The sequence below is a fragment of the Podarcis filfolensis genome, assembly GCF_964270895.1.
Source record: "Podarcis filfolensis genome assembly, chromosome: 4".
Classification (NCBI taxonomy): domain Eukaryota; kingdom Metazoa; phylum Chordata; class Lepidosauria; order Squamata; family Lacertidae; genus Podarcis; species Podarcis filfolensis.
The window spans coordinates 100,947,728-100,961,068 of record NC_139607.1 but is presented as its reverse complement, the minus strand read 5'-3'; the positions used below and the strand labels follow the sequence as shown (position 1 = coordinate 100,961,068).

General features: G+C 48.2%; 3 protein-coding genes across 3 annotated transcripts in view; 2 read left to right on the top strand and 1 right to left on the bottom strand.

Moving 5' to 3' along the window:
• The window catches only part of LOC310760701 (uncharacterized protein), a 174,342-nt gene that overhangs the window by 63,590 nt on the left and 97,411 nt on the right, over nt 1-13,341 (top strand). The window lies entirely within an intron of this gene.
• The window catches only part of LOC310760732 (uncharacterized protein), a 67,323-nt gene that overhangs the window by 13,213 nt on the left and 40,769 nt on the right, over nt 1-13,341 (top strand). The gene's annotated exons all lie outside the window — the stretch shown is intronic.
• LOC310760729 (zinc finger protein with KRAB and SCAN domains 3-like) overlaps nt 1-13,341 on the bottom strand; it is a 97,432-nt gene that overhangs the window by 75,084 nt on the left and 9,007 nt on the right. The window lies entirely within an intron of this gene.

Here is a 13,341-nt window from a genome sequence, read left to right as displayed (position 1 = left end):
ATACATGTAACAATCACCTGTTGTATCAGTTCCGCCTTTGGAACTACCTGCCACTGGTTTCACCAGTGTAACTCTCTGGTTGTCTGTTTTCCAAGGAATGCGTGCTTCTGCATTACCTTGGCTAGGGAAGGTAGTGTTACGCTTAGCAACACTCAGTTGTGTCGTTGTCTCTGACTTAGACACACCTTTAACTCGTCTTGAGTTGTCAACAATAGTAGCACATGCAACAGCTGAGTTAGCAAACTCTTGAGAATACCTCTTGGGTGGTACGCCCTTTGTGAGTCTCTCAGACCTGCGTATTAGGTGCTGATCCTGTTTGCTGACTGGTTCATCCTCAGGACCTTTTGGAGAACCATGCCCAACAGTAAACAGTGGTTCAGTCACTTCTAGTCTAGCTTTAACCTGTGTGGGTCTAGACATTGTGTGAGAACCCTTCTCAATGATTGTGTCAACAGAACTCTCTGAGCTTTCTGTGTCAATTTCAGTACCAGAATAATCAGAATAATCAGAATTATCATCTGAATTGTCATCAGTGGGAAATGTGTGAAAAACCTCTCTCTCCTGTCCAGGAGTGCTCTCTAGAAACTTTGTGAGAATCACCTGACCAGATTCAAATAAAATTACTCTGTAGAGACCTTTTTCATAACCCACAAAAATGCCTTTTGCATTCTTAACCCCATGTGGAGTTTCAGTACGGATGTGAGATCCAAAAACCTTAAAATGTGTTACAGAAGGTTTCCTGTGGAATAGCTTCTCAAAAGGAGAACTTTCCATACCTTTTGAAACCTTTCTCACCCAAGTGTAACAAAAAGAAAATAAAGATTCAGCCCAGAACTCATGTGGTAAATGTGAACTCAGCAATTGTGCCTTCATGTCATTTTGCAACTCTTTGTTCACCTTTACACAAATACTCTTGTTCCATGAAGCTTCAGAAACAGTAATCTTATGCTCTATCCCTTGTTTCTCAAGGAAATCCTGAAAATCCTGTAAAAGAAAAACTGGCTTTTCATCTGTGAAAAGAAAATATCTGCATTATGAACAGTTTTACCTTTGTCACAAAACTCCTGAAACCTTGCTAAGGCTTCTTTTGGTGATTCCAATACATAAATCCATACATATTGAGAATAATGATCAACACATAGAAGATAGCATTTTGCATTGCCTCTGGATGGTGCTAGAGGACCAATTACATCAGCATACACTCGCTGAAAAACACTGGTTATCTTTGCAGCCTTCTTATCCTTGGATACACCTGCAAGAGAAAACATTTTAGTATCACATGCAGTGCACATTCTGTAATCTGACTCTTCAAAAATCAGTAGATACAGTCCATCTTTCTCTCTGGCAGAAAGATACAGCTCTCCATCTTTAAAGATTTTGCAACTCTCTTTATCATAGGACAACACCAGTCCTTTCTTTGTCATCTGAGAAACAGTCAGCAGATTGAACTTTAAATCAGGAACATAATACACATTGTTTATAGTCAAGTTCAGGCTTTTCAGATACACAGTCCCAAACCCGATCGCTTCGATCTCTTGACCATTGGCTTGTTTCACAGTGAAGCTTTGCTTCTCAAACGTAGAAAATAATTCCCTGCGTGATGCTAGGTGCTGGGTGCAGCCCATGTCTAAAATAAACACATTTTCAACCAATGAAGAGGCTTTCGGCGATATTAAAGCCTTTGCTGGCCTTGCCTGTGACTTGGCATGACCTTTGCTTGAAGCCTCAGGCTTTGCAGAGCTCCCTTTTGCTCCTTTCTGCTGACGTGGCTTTTTACAGTTCCTCCGAATATGCCCAGGCTGACCACAATTGTAACAATGGAGAACGTTCAGAGCTACAGCTTGCTCTTTTTTTTTTTTTATAATATTTTTATTTTTTCCATATAAACACAACACGACAAACATAAACATACAAAGACAAAAACAGAACAAAAAACATGTATCATTTCATATCCTAATTTCTTATACCTTTCTTCCCCGACTTCCTCATGCCTCCCCTTTCTGTATTCCAAATTCTTATCGATTGTTCAGCAAATCTTCCCTTATTTTAATTTAAATTTAGACTATTCTTCCTTATTCTCCTTGTCTTAACCATTGCTAATAGTAACCATTTACTTTCCAGTCCAACATCATTCTAACTTTCATTAACTTTGTAATATTTCTTTAAATAGTCCTTGAATTTTTTCCATTCTTCTTGCGCTGCTTCTCTTCCCTGGTTTCGGATTCTGCTCGTCATTTCTGCCACAGAGCTACAGCTTGCTCTTCTCTAGCAATAGCAGTGGGGGTGCTTGTATTCCGAGCTTCACTGCCCCCATCAGCAACAACTATTGCAGCAAGGCGGTCTCTCTCATTAAGAACCACAGTACAAATTCTCTCCACCGTAAGATCCCGGGCAGGTAGAGAACCAAGTTGACTTGCAACCGTTTTATAAGTCCGATTAAGGCTGTTAATTATCATAAAGCAAAATATCTCTTCCTGAAGAGGGAAATTGCGTTGCGCCATCTGCTGGCGTAAGAATTTCATCTCTGTCAAATGCACTTGGACATCACCATCAGGTGCTAGTTGCATGTTCGTGAGCTTTTCAAAGTGCAGCAGCGCTGTGCCTGCGGCATCCCTTTGATGGATTCTCTGCAGCGTTTCCCAAACCTCGCGCGTGAATTGCAAATCTGCTATATGCACAAGTTGCTCATCAGAGACACACAGAATAATAGCCAACCTGGCTTTCACATTATGAGAATTCCAAGCGGCTGTGGGTGCAGCTGGGACGGGATTTTCAATCACTGCAAATACCCTCCGACTCTGAAGCAGGGCTTTCATTTTCACAGACCATGAGGAATAATTGTCATTAGTTAAGGGAGGTGGGTAAGGTAAACCTGACCCTTTCTTGGCATCCATCTTGAATCCAAATTACAGCTTTCAGCTAAGAGCTGAAAAATCTAACAGTCTGTGATCAGCAAGCTTCGCTGAAAAACCAACAGCTTATTTCAGCCTCTGAGCTTTTTACAGCTCTGGCTTGCTTCTCTCTTGCCTCTGAAGCTAATGAGCCCATAAATCAGCCCGTAAAGTACTCACGACTTGTTGGCAGGCAACAGCAGTTTTATCAGCTCCCCTGGAATGCTTGGTATGTGGCCTTCTCTCCGCTCTGTTTAATCCAAAACAGCAGCCTTTCTCAGCGAACCGGAGAACGATTCAATCCGCGTTCACCATCAGCCATAAATCAGCAACCGTCAGGGGTCCGTGAAACGTCGGTGGCAGAGGACAGAGTGACTCCAGAAGACATAGGTGTAAAAACCCAAACTAAAACGAAGACTTTATTACTAAACAATAAACACAAACTCTGGTGGGTGTTATTCCTGCAGGCAGGTTACAAAACTCATCTTTTTTCCTTTATAGCAATGGCCAGCTGCAGCCAATTAACCCCAGAAACTTCTTAAAGGTATACACACATGTTTCTGTGCCGAATGTCCCCTAACACTTCCGTCGCAAGTGTTGGAAAACTAGCCCCCTCGGGAGCTGGCCTCTCCCCCTGCTCCCGTGACTTATTTACCGGTAATCTTCCTCTGGCTGGCATCCTAGACAGACCAGGGAGATCTTGATAGGTGACATCTCCCAGCGTGGAAGATGCACACCCCCTTCTCCCCTTTCACAGGGGAAAGAAGAATAGTCAGAAAGTCCTTTTATATCTTGTTTATTTCTGACATTACAGCTCAACAAAAAAAAACATGTCCGATCAGTTCAAACTTCTCCAAGCAAGTGACTCAGACTTCCTTTACAAACGCAACAGAAAGGTCTCATATTACACACGGAACAAAGCTTTGTGTATCCCGTGAACCGCCTGGAAGATTCTTTCCCAGGACTAGCCACATCATGTGATGTAAACAAGCTGGCAGTTTGCAGCTGCGTTGTACTCATATCGTAACAGCAAGAACCTGGAGCGCGGGTTCATTCGGCCCTCTACCACGCCCACCAACGCTCCAGTACTCTTTGTTAAGAAGTGTGGGGAGCTTCGTCTCTGCATGATTACCAGGCCCTGAATAAGATTACCATCCCGTGTGCGAGTACTTGGAGCTCGCAAAGTTGACAGATGCAATAAGGGGTAAACCTAAAAAATTGGTGAAAGAAAAATGGGAATGTTTAAATAATTATTTAGGGGACAAGGGTTCAGCAAGAAAGATCTGGCTATTTTTAGAATGATGCCGCATAGAGAAATGTTCCCTGATACCAAGATGAGGGATTCCTTCGGAATGCAGATAGAGATAATTGATAAGAATAATGATCTGTTGTGAGCTTGACGGAAGTGTACAATAGATGAGCCTTCCTGCTTTGGCTCATCTTCCTTTTTCTTTTTTTCTTCTTTTCTTTTTTCTTTTATTTTTTCTTTTCCATCGTTGCTTATGTTCTGTGTCATGTACTTTGATATTTTTTGTAGTTTTTAAAGTTTTTTTCTTCATTACTATTAAGGAATTTTCCTTTGTAATTTTGGTTGTCTATATTTATATGTACCAGTTTAAAACAAAATAAAAGTTTTTTTAAAAAAGATTACCATCCCGGACCAGTATCCCTTTGCCTTTATTGCAGAGTTGCTGGAGCGGGTGCAAGGGGTGCAGATGTTCACCAAGATGGACCTTCGGGGGGCCTACAATTTGATTAGGATCCGAGCCGGGGATGAGTGGAAGACAGCATTTGGGACACGGTATGGGCGGTTCGAATACCTGGTAATGCCTTTCGGGTTGTGCAATGCGCCTGCTGTGTTCCAACAGTACATCAACCACGTGTTCCAGGTCTTGCTAGACAAGTACGTGGTGGTGTACCTAGATGACATTCTGATTTACTCCCATGAACCAACTTGCCACGAGGGTCATGCCCGGTCCATGTTGCAGCGCTTGCGGGAGCAACGCCTGTATGCTAAGCTCAGCAAGTGAAAGTTCCACCAGCGGTCGGTGGACTTCCTCGGTCACCAACTCTCCCCCTGATGGGGTGCAGATGGATCCCGGGAAGGTGGCAGCAGTTCAGGAGTGGGCGGCACCCCGGGATCGCAAGGACCTACAGCGGTACCTGGGTTTCGCCAACTATTATTGGACCTTCATTGTGGACTATGCTCATCGCGCCACCCCACTGACCTGACTGCTGTGCCCCAAGACACTGGGACAAGGAGGCAGAGGTGGCGTTTCAGGGGTTGAAAGCCTGTCTCCAGAGGGCGCCGCTTTTACAGCATCCTAATCCCTCTTCCTTCATGGTGGAGACCAACGCCTCCAGTACGGCTCTCGGTTCCGTCTTTTCCCAGCAGCACGGACCTGATGTGCTGCTGTTACTCTGCGCCTACTATTCCTGCCAGCTTCTTCTGGCGGAGTGTAACTATACCGTGTGGGAGTGGGAACTACTGGCCATCGAAGTGGCCTTTGACGTCTTGGGCCATCATTTTGAGGGGGCAAGACACCTGGTGGAAGTGAGAACCGACCACCGGAACCTGGAGTACCTCCAGACTGGGTCGACCACTTGGCATTGGAGGAGTTCATTTACAACAATTTGGTGAATGGCTCCACCCAGCAGACCCTGTTCCAGGCCACTTACGGTTACCATCCGTGTTTGTTCCCGGACGTGCTGCCAGCATCTGCGGTCCCCACAGTGTCAGATTGGCTCCAGGAGCTCCAGGAGCTCCAGTCTCAGCACCAACTATTGATGGAGCTGTGCTGGTCCCGGGGGGGGGGTTACCATGAGGCGTGATCAGAGTCCGGTCCTGGGTCGAGGGTCTGGAAACTGTCCACCAAAGGCGAAGCGGGGTCCAAAGCAAGAAGCCGGGCGTGGTTGGGAACTCCGGAAGAACAGGTCTGGGTGCTGGCAGAAACAGGTTTCCAACAATGTTGCTCCTGCAACTTGAGACTGGGCTGTGTAATGGCCTGGGAATCTGATTCAGAGGCCGAACCGGAAGAACTCCAGCCTGCACAGGAGTCCCGCCTCCAGGGTCGGCTGAGCTGGGGCAGGGCCTTGACTCTGAGGCACCTGCACCTGTGACGGATCCTCAGGAGCAGGCACCAGGTGAATCTACTCTGGCTCCGGAGGGGATTGAGGACACATTGCCTACAGGTGCGCCTCTCCCAGCCCTGTCAGGGGAAGGCGAGTCTCCCCCTGGGTCCAGTAACCCTCCAGCCTCTCCTGAGCTGCAGAGGCTCAGGGCAGAGAGGCGGAGAGAACTGGTTTCTCCCAGGAGGAGTGCTCGCCTTAAGGCCAGAAGAGGCGGGTCACCTGAGGGCCGGGACCGCCCCTGGCCTCAGAGAAGATAAAGGCCAGTCAGCCCGGTCCCAGGTTGCGGGAGCAACGTCGTTGAAGAGCTGTTTCGGCCAGCACCGAGTCCTGTTCCTTCAGAGTTCCTGTCCTTGCCTGGCTCCTCGATTCGGACCCCACCTCGCCCGTGGAGGACAGTCTACAGGTCCTGGACCCTTGTCCTGGACCTCACCCCACGGTAACCTCCCCCCGGGACCAGCACAGGCTGACTGGCCTTTATCTCCTCTGGGGCCTAGGGTGGTCCCGGCCCAAAGGTGACTCGCCTCTCCTAGCCTTAAGGTAAGCACTCCTCCCGATAGAACTTAGTTCCTCTGCCTCTCTGCCCTCAGCCTCTGCAGCTCAGGAGAGGCTGGAGGGTTACTATACCCAGAGGCAGCCTCACCTTCCCCTGACAGGGCTGGGAGAGGAGCACCTGCAGGCAATGGGTCCTCAATCACCCCCGGAGACAGAGTGGATTCATCTGGTGTCTGCTCCTGAGGATCCGGCACAGGTGCGGGCACTTCAGATTCAAGGCCCTGCCCCGGCTCAGCCGGCCCTGGAGGCGGGGACTCCTGTGCAGGCTGCGATTCCTCCGGTTCAGCCTCTGAATCAGATTCCCAGGCCATCACAGGAGCAACTGTGCCAGGCCAAGGATGCGTACAAGGTCCAGCTATGTGCACTGCTACATCTGCAAACAGCTTTAAGAGGCCTGACATGCAAGTCTCTTAAGATTTACATGAAGGCATCCATTTACAACATACCAGGTTATTATTTGTGAGGCAGCAATTATTTAGAAAAAAATTATATCCCCAAAGGGGGGAATTGTTATAAGAATTTTTAGGTGAGAGAGAGAGAGAGAGAGAGAGAGAGAGATCTAAATTTACCAAGCAAACACATATATAAATATATAAACCACATGTCCAAAACCCACAAGAAAAGTCCTAAAGCCGTTTTGACTCTTTCACTCACCTCAAATATTTCTCTACAAGGTTGAAGGAAATGCAGAAACCTTCCCATTGTCTCTGTCCTCACAAATCCTGCCTTAAGGGCACATTTAAGGTGTGAATAGGGTGAGCCTGTGACCTGGCTCAGGAATGAAGTATTATCACTACAAAAGAATTTGGGGACCTTTTGCTGGCATCTTCCTTGCCCCATGGAGTCCACACGCTTCCGTGGCGTGACTCTGTAGAACCCTCCGGGCAACAGCTCCAGTTAGCAGAGTAAAGCACACAGCGTCAGAAGCAAGCAGCCTTGTGTGCAGCAATAATTCAGGCAGACGCTCGGTTTCTTCCTTATCTTACAAGTAGCTTTAATCTCGTACAGATCAACAGATCGTTAATCTCCTGGTGACAGCGCACTCATCTCGTGTGCAGCTAGACCCACACTGCGTGTGTCTTTTCCTCTCTCTCTCTCAGAGATACTGACCACTCCCAGTGTTCTAAACACGCCTCCGAAGAATGTGAGGCGTCACTCAGAACTTCTTAACCCTGTAAGTTCTGACTCTCTCAACACCCCCTCTCGCATCACATTCTGAGAGGACTTGTGAGCACACCTTTACAGACCTCTGTGTGTCCCACACCTTCCCACCTGCCTGTTGAGTTTCCTCACAAATCTCTGGTTCGCACTGTGCGAGACCAACCCACGCATTTGTGACTCGAAACCTCTCAGGTGGAATTCCCTTTGTTGCCCATGAAGACCGCCTGGGCACAAACTGGGGTTCTTCTTCTGACCCACTGGGGCCAGCAAGTGCGTCTTCTTCATCAGACTCCCCCTCTGACTTGACCCGTCTGTGAGCTTTCTCCATCACTCTAACAGGAGATGAGGGCTCACTCTTGGACACTCCTTTCACAACCTGTGGAGACGCCTCCCCCTGGTGCTGATCCTGATCATCGACCAGATCACCATTACCTGGCTCTCCCTCCTGCTCAGATTCGGATTCAGACAAACAATCTGAGACAATGTCATGGCTGACTTTGCGCCTTGAACTATTTCCCTGCTGCTCTTTGAACTCAGCATGCTTACTGACCAGAAGCTTGGTCTGATCACCTTCTGGGTACGCAAATCTCCACCCCTTGGTCGCGGGTTCATACCCACAGAAGATCATTTCCTGGTACCTTGGACCACCCTCTTGCTGCAGCCACTTTGGTACAGGCACCATGGCCCTGCAACCAAACGAACGGAAGAAATGCACCTGTGGCTTCTGTCCGTTGAGCAAGAAATATGGGGTGTCACCTACCACTGCATTGTAGCACCTGTTCATCGTGAAATTGGCCGTTTTTACTGCCTCCCCCCAGAAACTGTGAGGCAACCCAGAGTCACTCAATAGGACTTCTGAAACTTGAACCAGAACCCTACTCCTCAGCTCTGCCACGCCACTTTCCTGAGGCGAAGTCACCTTGTGACGTATCCCCCTCTGGCGAAAGAAACTCTTTAGAGCAGACCCAGTGACCTCTGAACCACGGTCAAACTGGAAACCTTGCACCTTGGTGGAGAACCTCTGTTCCACCGCCGCAACCCAATCTTTGATCAGTTGCGTTGCTTCCTCCTGCGATTGCAGCGAAAAAGCCCAGGAGTTCCTAGTACAATCAACGATCAAAATCAGCAGATGCCTGGCTTTGCCCAGACTTGGCTGAGGCATAGGCCCAAACAGGTCTGCGTGCACAAGCTCAAAAGGCTTTGTGGTTACCCTCTCCACCCTGGGATAACTGCATCCCTTGCTCTTGGCTTTCCTGCAAGCCCTGCAATTTAGGGTTTCACCACATTCTCTTACCTTGCACCCTTTGGTGCATTCTGATAACATCTGCAAGTCATCACAAGACCCATGTGCAATCCTCTTGTGCCACACGAATGCACATGAAACATGAGTGTTCCCCACTCCCTTTCCCTCCAGAGGTGATTCCAGAACAAAGAGGTTGTTCTGATTTTTCTCAACACGTACCAGTTGCTTCCCCCCTCTGGAAATTGTACAGACATTGTTCTCAAAACAAACCATGTACCCCTCCTGTAAAAGACATGGTACAGACAAAAGACAACAATTCAGTCCCAGCGCCACGTAGACTTCCAGCTGCGCCTGCAAGAAAGAAAGATAAATATTCCCAGACTTTTGTACAAGCCTTTGTGACCCATCAGCAAAACACACTGTTTTCCCAGCTGAAACAGCTCTGCAGTTTTTTAACTGGACACCAGGTGACTCAGGCACGAGATGTCTATTAGCAGCAGAGTCAATGACCCAACGTAACACATTGTCCTTCGTTGCCTTAGCAACAGAGTTCCTTCTGCCCCCCTCCTTAGGGCCTTTGCAGGCGTCTTTCAAAACAGCCATCGACGCAAACATCTGATAAGCACCTCCTTCCCCTTCCGGCCGACCCTGGGACTTTCCACGCTGGCCTCTTCTCCCGGGCTGGTTCCCATGGGAAATGTCCTTGGGACTTTCCTGCCCTTTCTCTGGACAGCAGCTCCGCAGGTGCTCAGGGGAACCGCAAACAAAACAGCGACGAATGGAAAACTTTTCAAACTTGCCTTTGGACTGCAGTGCCCCCCCACTCTTGCCAGCAGCACTCCTGAAGGCTTTTCTTTGAGGCTTGGGGACGTGGCTTTTGGCTTCCAGCTCTGTGGTTTCTCTGCAAACCTTCTCCAGCTCCTGCCAAACAGCCTTGGCACTCTCAAGACCCTTGGACTGGCCTTTCTGGCTTGCACCCCCAAACTTAGGTGCACAGCCTCCAGAGGAACAGCTAACCTCTGCTTTCCTCTTCCCAGCTTCCAGCAGCTTTCCAGCACACGGCTGCCTGTCACTTTGGCGTGTCAAAGCATCGCAGCAGCTTCCTGACACGGCTCTAGCCCCCCTTGGGCTTCCAGGGCGTCCCACAGCCCCTCCTTGACTCTCTGGGCGTTCCCCAGCTTCTGTGCAGCTCTTGGCCCCCTCTGGGCGTCCCTCAGGCTGGCGTCTAGCCCCCTCTGGTCTGGCTCCCACTTTCTTCAGTGCCTGCCACTCGACCCAGGGCTCCTTCCCGTCTGCCTCTTCAAAAAGGACTGCACGCGACTCATGGCTGTCTGCCATCTTCTCCCCCGGGGCCCAGCTTACTTACAACCAGTAGTAGCTCCCGGCACCCGGTACAGCACAGCTCCTCCCAGCGAGCTCCTTGCCTCACGATCAAAGGCACAGCTCCCCAGCTAGCTCCAGCTGGCTTCAGCATCTTGGCTTGCTTCACAGCGTCAGCTGACACCCATAACCTTTGGGGACCTTTTGCTGGCAGCTTCCTTGCCCCATGGAGTCCACACGCTTCCGTGGCGTGACTCTGTAGAACCCTCCGGGCAACAGCTCCAGTTAGCAGAGTAAAGCACACAGCGTCAGAAGCAAGCAGCCTTGTGTGCAGCAATAATTCAGGCAGACGCTCGGTTTCTTCCTTATCTTACAAGTAGCTTTAATCTCGTACAGATCAACAGATCGTTAATCTCCCGGTGACAGCGCACTCATCTCGTGTGCAGCTAGACCCACACTGCGTGTGTCTTTTCCTCTCTCTCTCTCAGAGATACTGACCACTCCCAGTGTTCTAAACACGCCTCTGAAGAATGTGAGGCGTCACTCAGAACTTCTTAACCCTGTAAGTTCTGACTCTCTCAACAAAGAATAGCCAGCCTCCCCAGGTCATCCAGTCAAGCGACCATTAACAGGTAACCCTGCAGAAAGGGTAAAAACAACACTCAGATTTCTGTTGTAGACCGCCTTTTCTGTGATGTATGTATGATGTTTCTGTTGGAAAACTTGCCCCCTCGGGTGAGGCTGGCCTCTCTCCCTGCTCCTGGGGTCTGTTTACCGGTGATCCTCTCTGGCTGACATCCCGGACAGTCCAGGGAGATCTTGATAGGCGACATCCCCCGGAATGGAAGATGCACACCCCCTTTGCATACCAGCAGGAGAAAGAAGATAGTCAGAAAGGCTTTTTACATCTTGTTTATTTCTGACTGTACATCTCCCCAAAAAACATGTCCGATCAGTTCAGTCTCCTCCGAGCAAGTGACACAGACTTCCTTCACATACGCAACAGGAAGGTCTCATATTACACTGAGAACAAAGCCTTGTGAATCCCCTGAACTGCCTGGAAGATTCTTTCCCAGGACTAGCCACATCATATGATGTAAACACTGAGCTGCTAGTTTGCAGCTGCATTGTACTCATATACTGACAGTTTCTGGGGGTGGTCTTGAACTCCAGGTTGGGCAATTAAAAATGTCTCTATTAAGGGCTTGCACACATGGCTCGGGGTCCTCCTCCTCTCTCCTGCGTGTGGGGAAGAACCCTGTTGCAACAGTTAATAAAGAACAGGCTTACTAGCTGCTTTGCTTCTCAATATTCTCTGGTTGGTCTCTGTTATTTTCTCCTACGGATAGAGAACCTACAAAAGGACTGTATATGGGCCCTTGGGTACCCCATAAGGAAAAAGGAGCAGGTTTTTTCCCTTATATCACCTGCAATCATGTGTGGTGTGTTAGCAATTCACTCCTCCCGTTGCTGGATATGTGGCTAGTTTGTCACATGCCCCTGTTTACTTTCCTAGGCTTGGAAAGTGTAAGAACAGAAGTCAGTCTTATCTCTTTCGCTCTGCTGTGCTTTTGCACTGTTCTTTGTCTCCCTGTCTGTTGCTGAAGAAGAGAGAGGACGCCATTATGATCCATTTGGTCATCTGCAAATGTGATGAGCATCCCCTCATTTCCTTCATCCATGTCATTTATCAAGACGTTGAACAACAACAGGCCCAGGACAGAACCCTGCAGCACCCCTCTGGTCACTTTTCCCCAGGATGAGGAGGAACCATGAAGGAGTCTTCTTTGGGTTCGGTCAGTCAAATCCACCTAACAGTTACCTCATTCAGCCTCATTTTGAAGGTGAAGGGGTAGATTTAAGAGACCAAATTCCCAAGGGCATAAAACCTCTTCAGTCAGTTTAAAATCCTCTTTCCTAGTTTGATGTCCTAAGACATATACCTCATTCAGCCCACATTTTACCAGCTTCCTCACATAAATATCACAGAGGACTCTGTCCAAAGCCTTACTGAAATCGAGATGCACTATTTCCACAGCAGGCCCCTGATCAACAAAGTTTGTAAAAAAAGAAAAGGAGAGATTTCTCTGGCTTGTCTTGTTTTTAAGAAAGCCATGCTTTCATCCTGTATGCTTATAATGTAAAATCTTCAGATGAAGGGCAAATACATTTTAAAGAAGAATAAATGAGGATATAGACAAGCTGGAATATTTGCAAAGGGAGGCGAATTATGTATTTATTTAATCTGTAAACCACCCGACCCAGTGGTGCCGACTTGAATAAAATATTGGTGGGGGCCAGGTAAGTCCCGCCTTGCACTATCAATCACATGATGCATGCACACCATTTGAATGGCAATGTCTATAATGGCAGCGACTTTTTAAAAAAGTAATATTTTGCGCCCATAGTTCAATTTCTCAGCAGCTGCCCTTGCCCCAGAGAACACTTCTAGCATTCCATCTCCTCTACCTGTGGCATTGTTCAGCAGTGGGGAAAGGGACCTCTTCACACCGGATGTCCATTTGGTATGGCCCTTTCCAGGTTTTTTCTTGCTCATTGTGTTTGTCTTTCATTTGTTCTCCTATGTGTGTTGCCAGCAGAAGCCACAATTCTGTGGGTACTCTAGGTGGCGCAGAAAGCACCTAGAAGCTCCCTAGAGGTTGAAGGGCTGATCAAACTTCAGTTTTGCACTCTATAAATTCCAGTTAGGAGTACTGGGGGTGGTTCAGATGCTGGGGCAGTGCTTTTGGCCAGCAGAGGGTATCACAAAGCCAGCCTACTTTCCCTTTAAAGCAAATTTGGGTCTCCAGCTGTTTTTGGACTACAACTCCCATCATCTCTAGTTAGCAGGACCAATGGGGAGAGACGATGGGAACTGTAGTCCAGGAGCTGCTGGGGACCCAAGTTTGGGAAAGCCTCCTTTAAAGGAACTTTTGCGTTTGGCCCGCAAAGATGGGACCTGTCCATGTTTGTATCTTCTTGTATTTTGTTTTTCTCATGACCTTTGTGCGGTTTTTAAAAAATTCTTAAAAGGGCAAATTG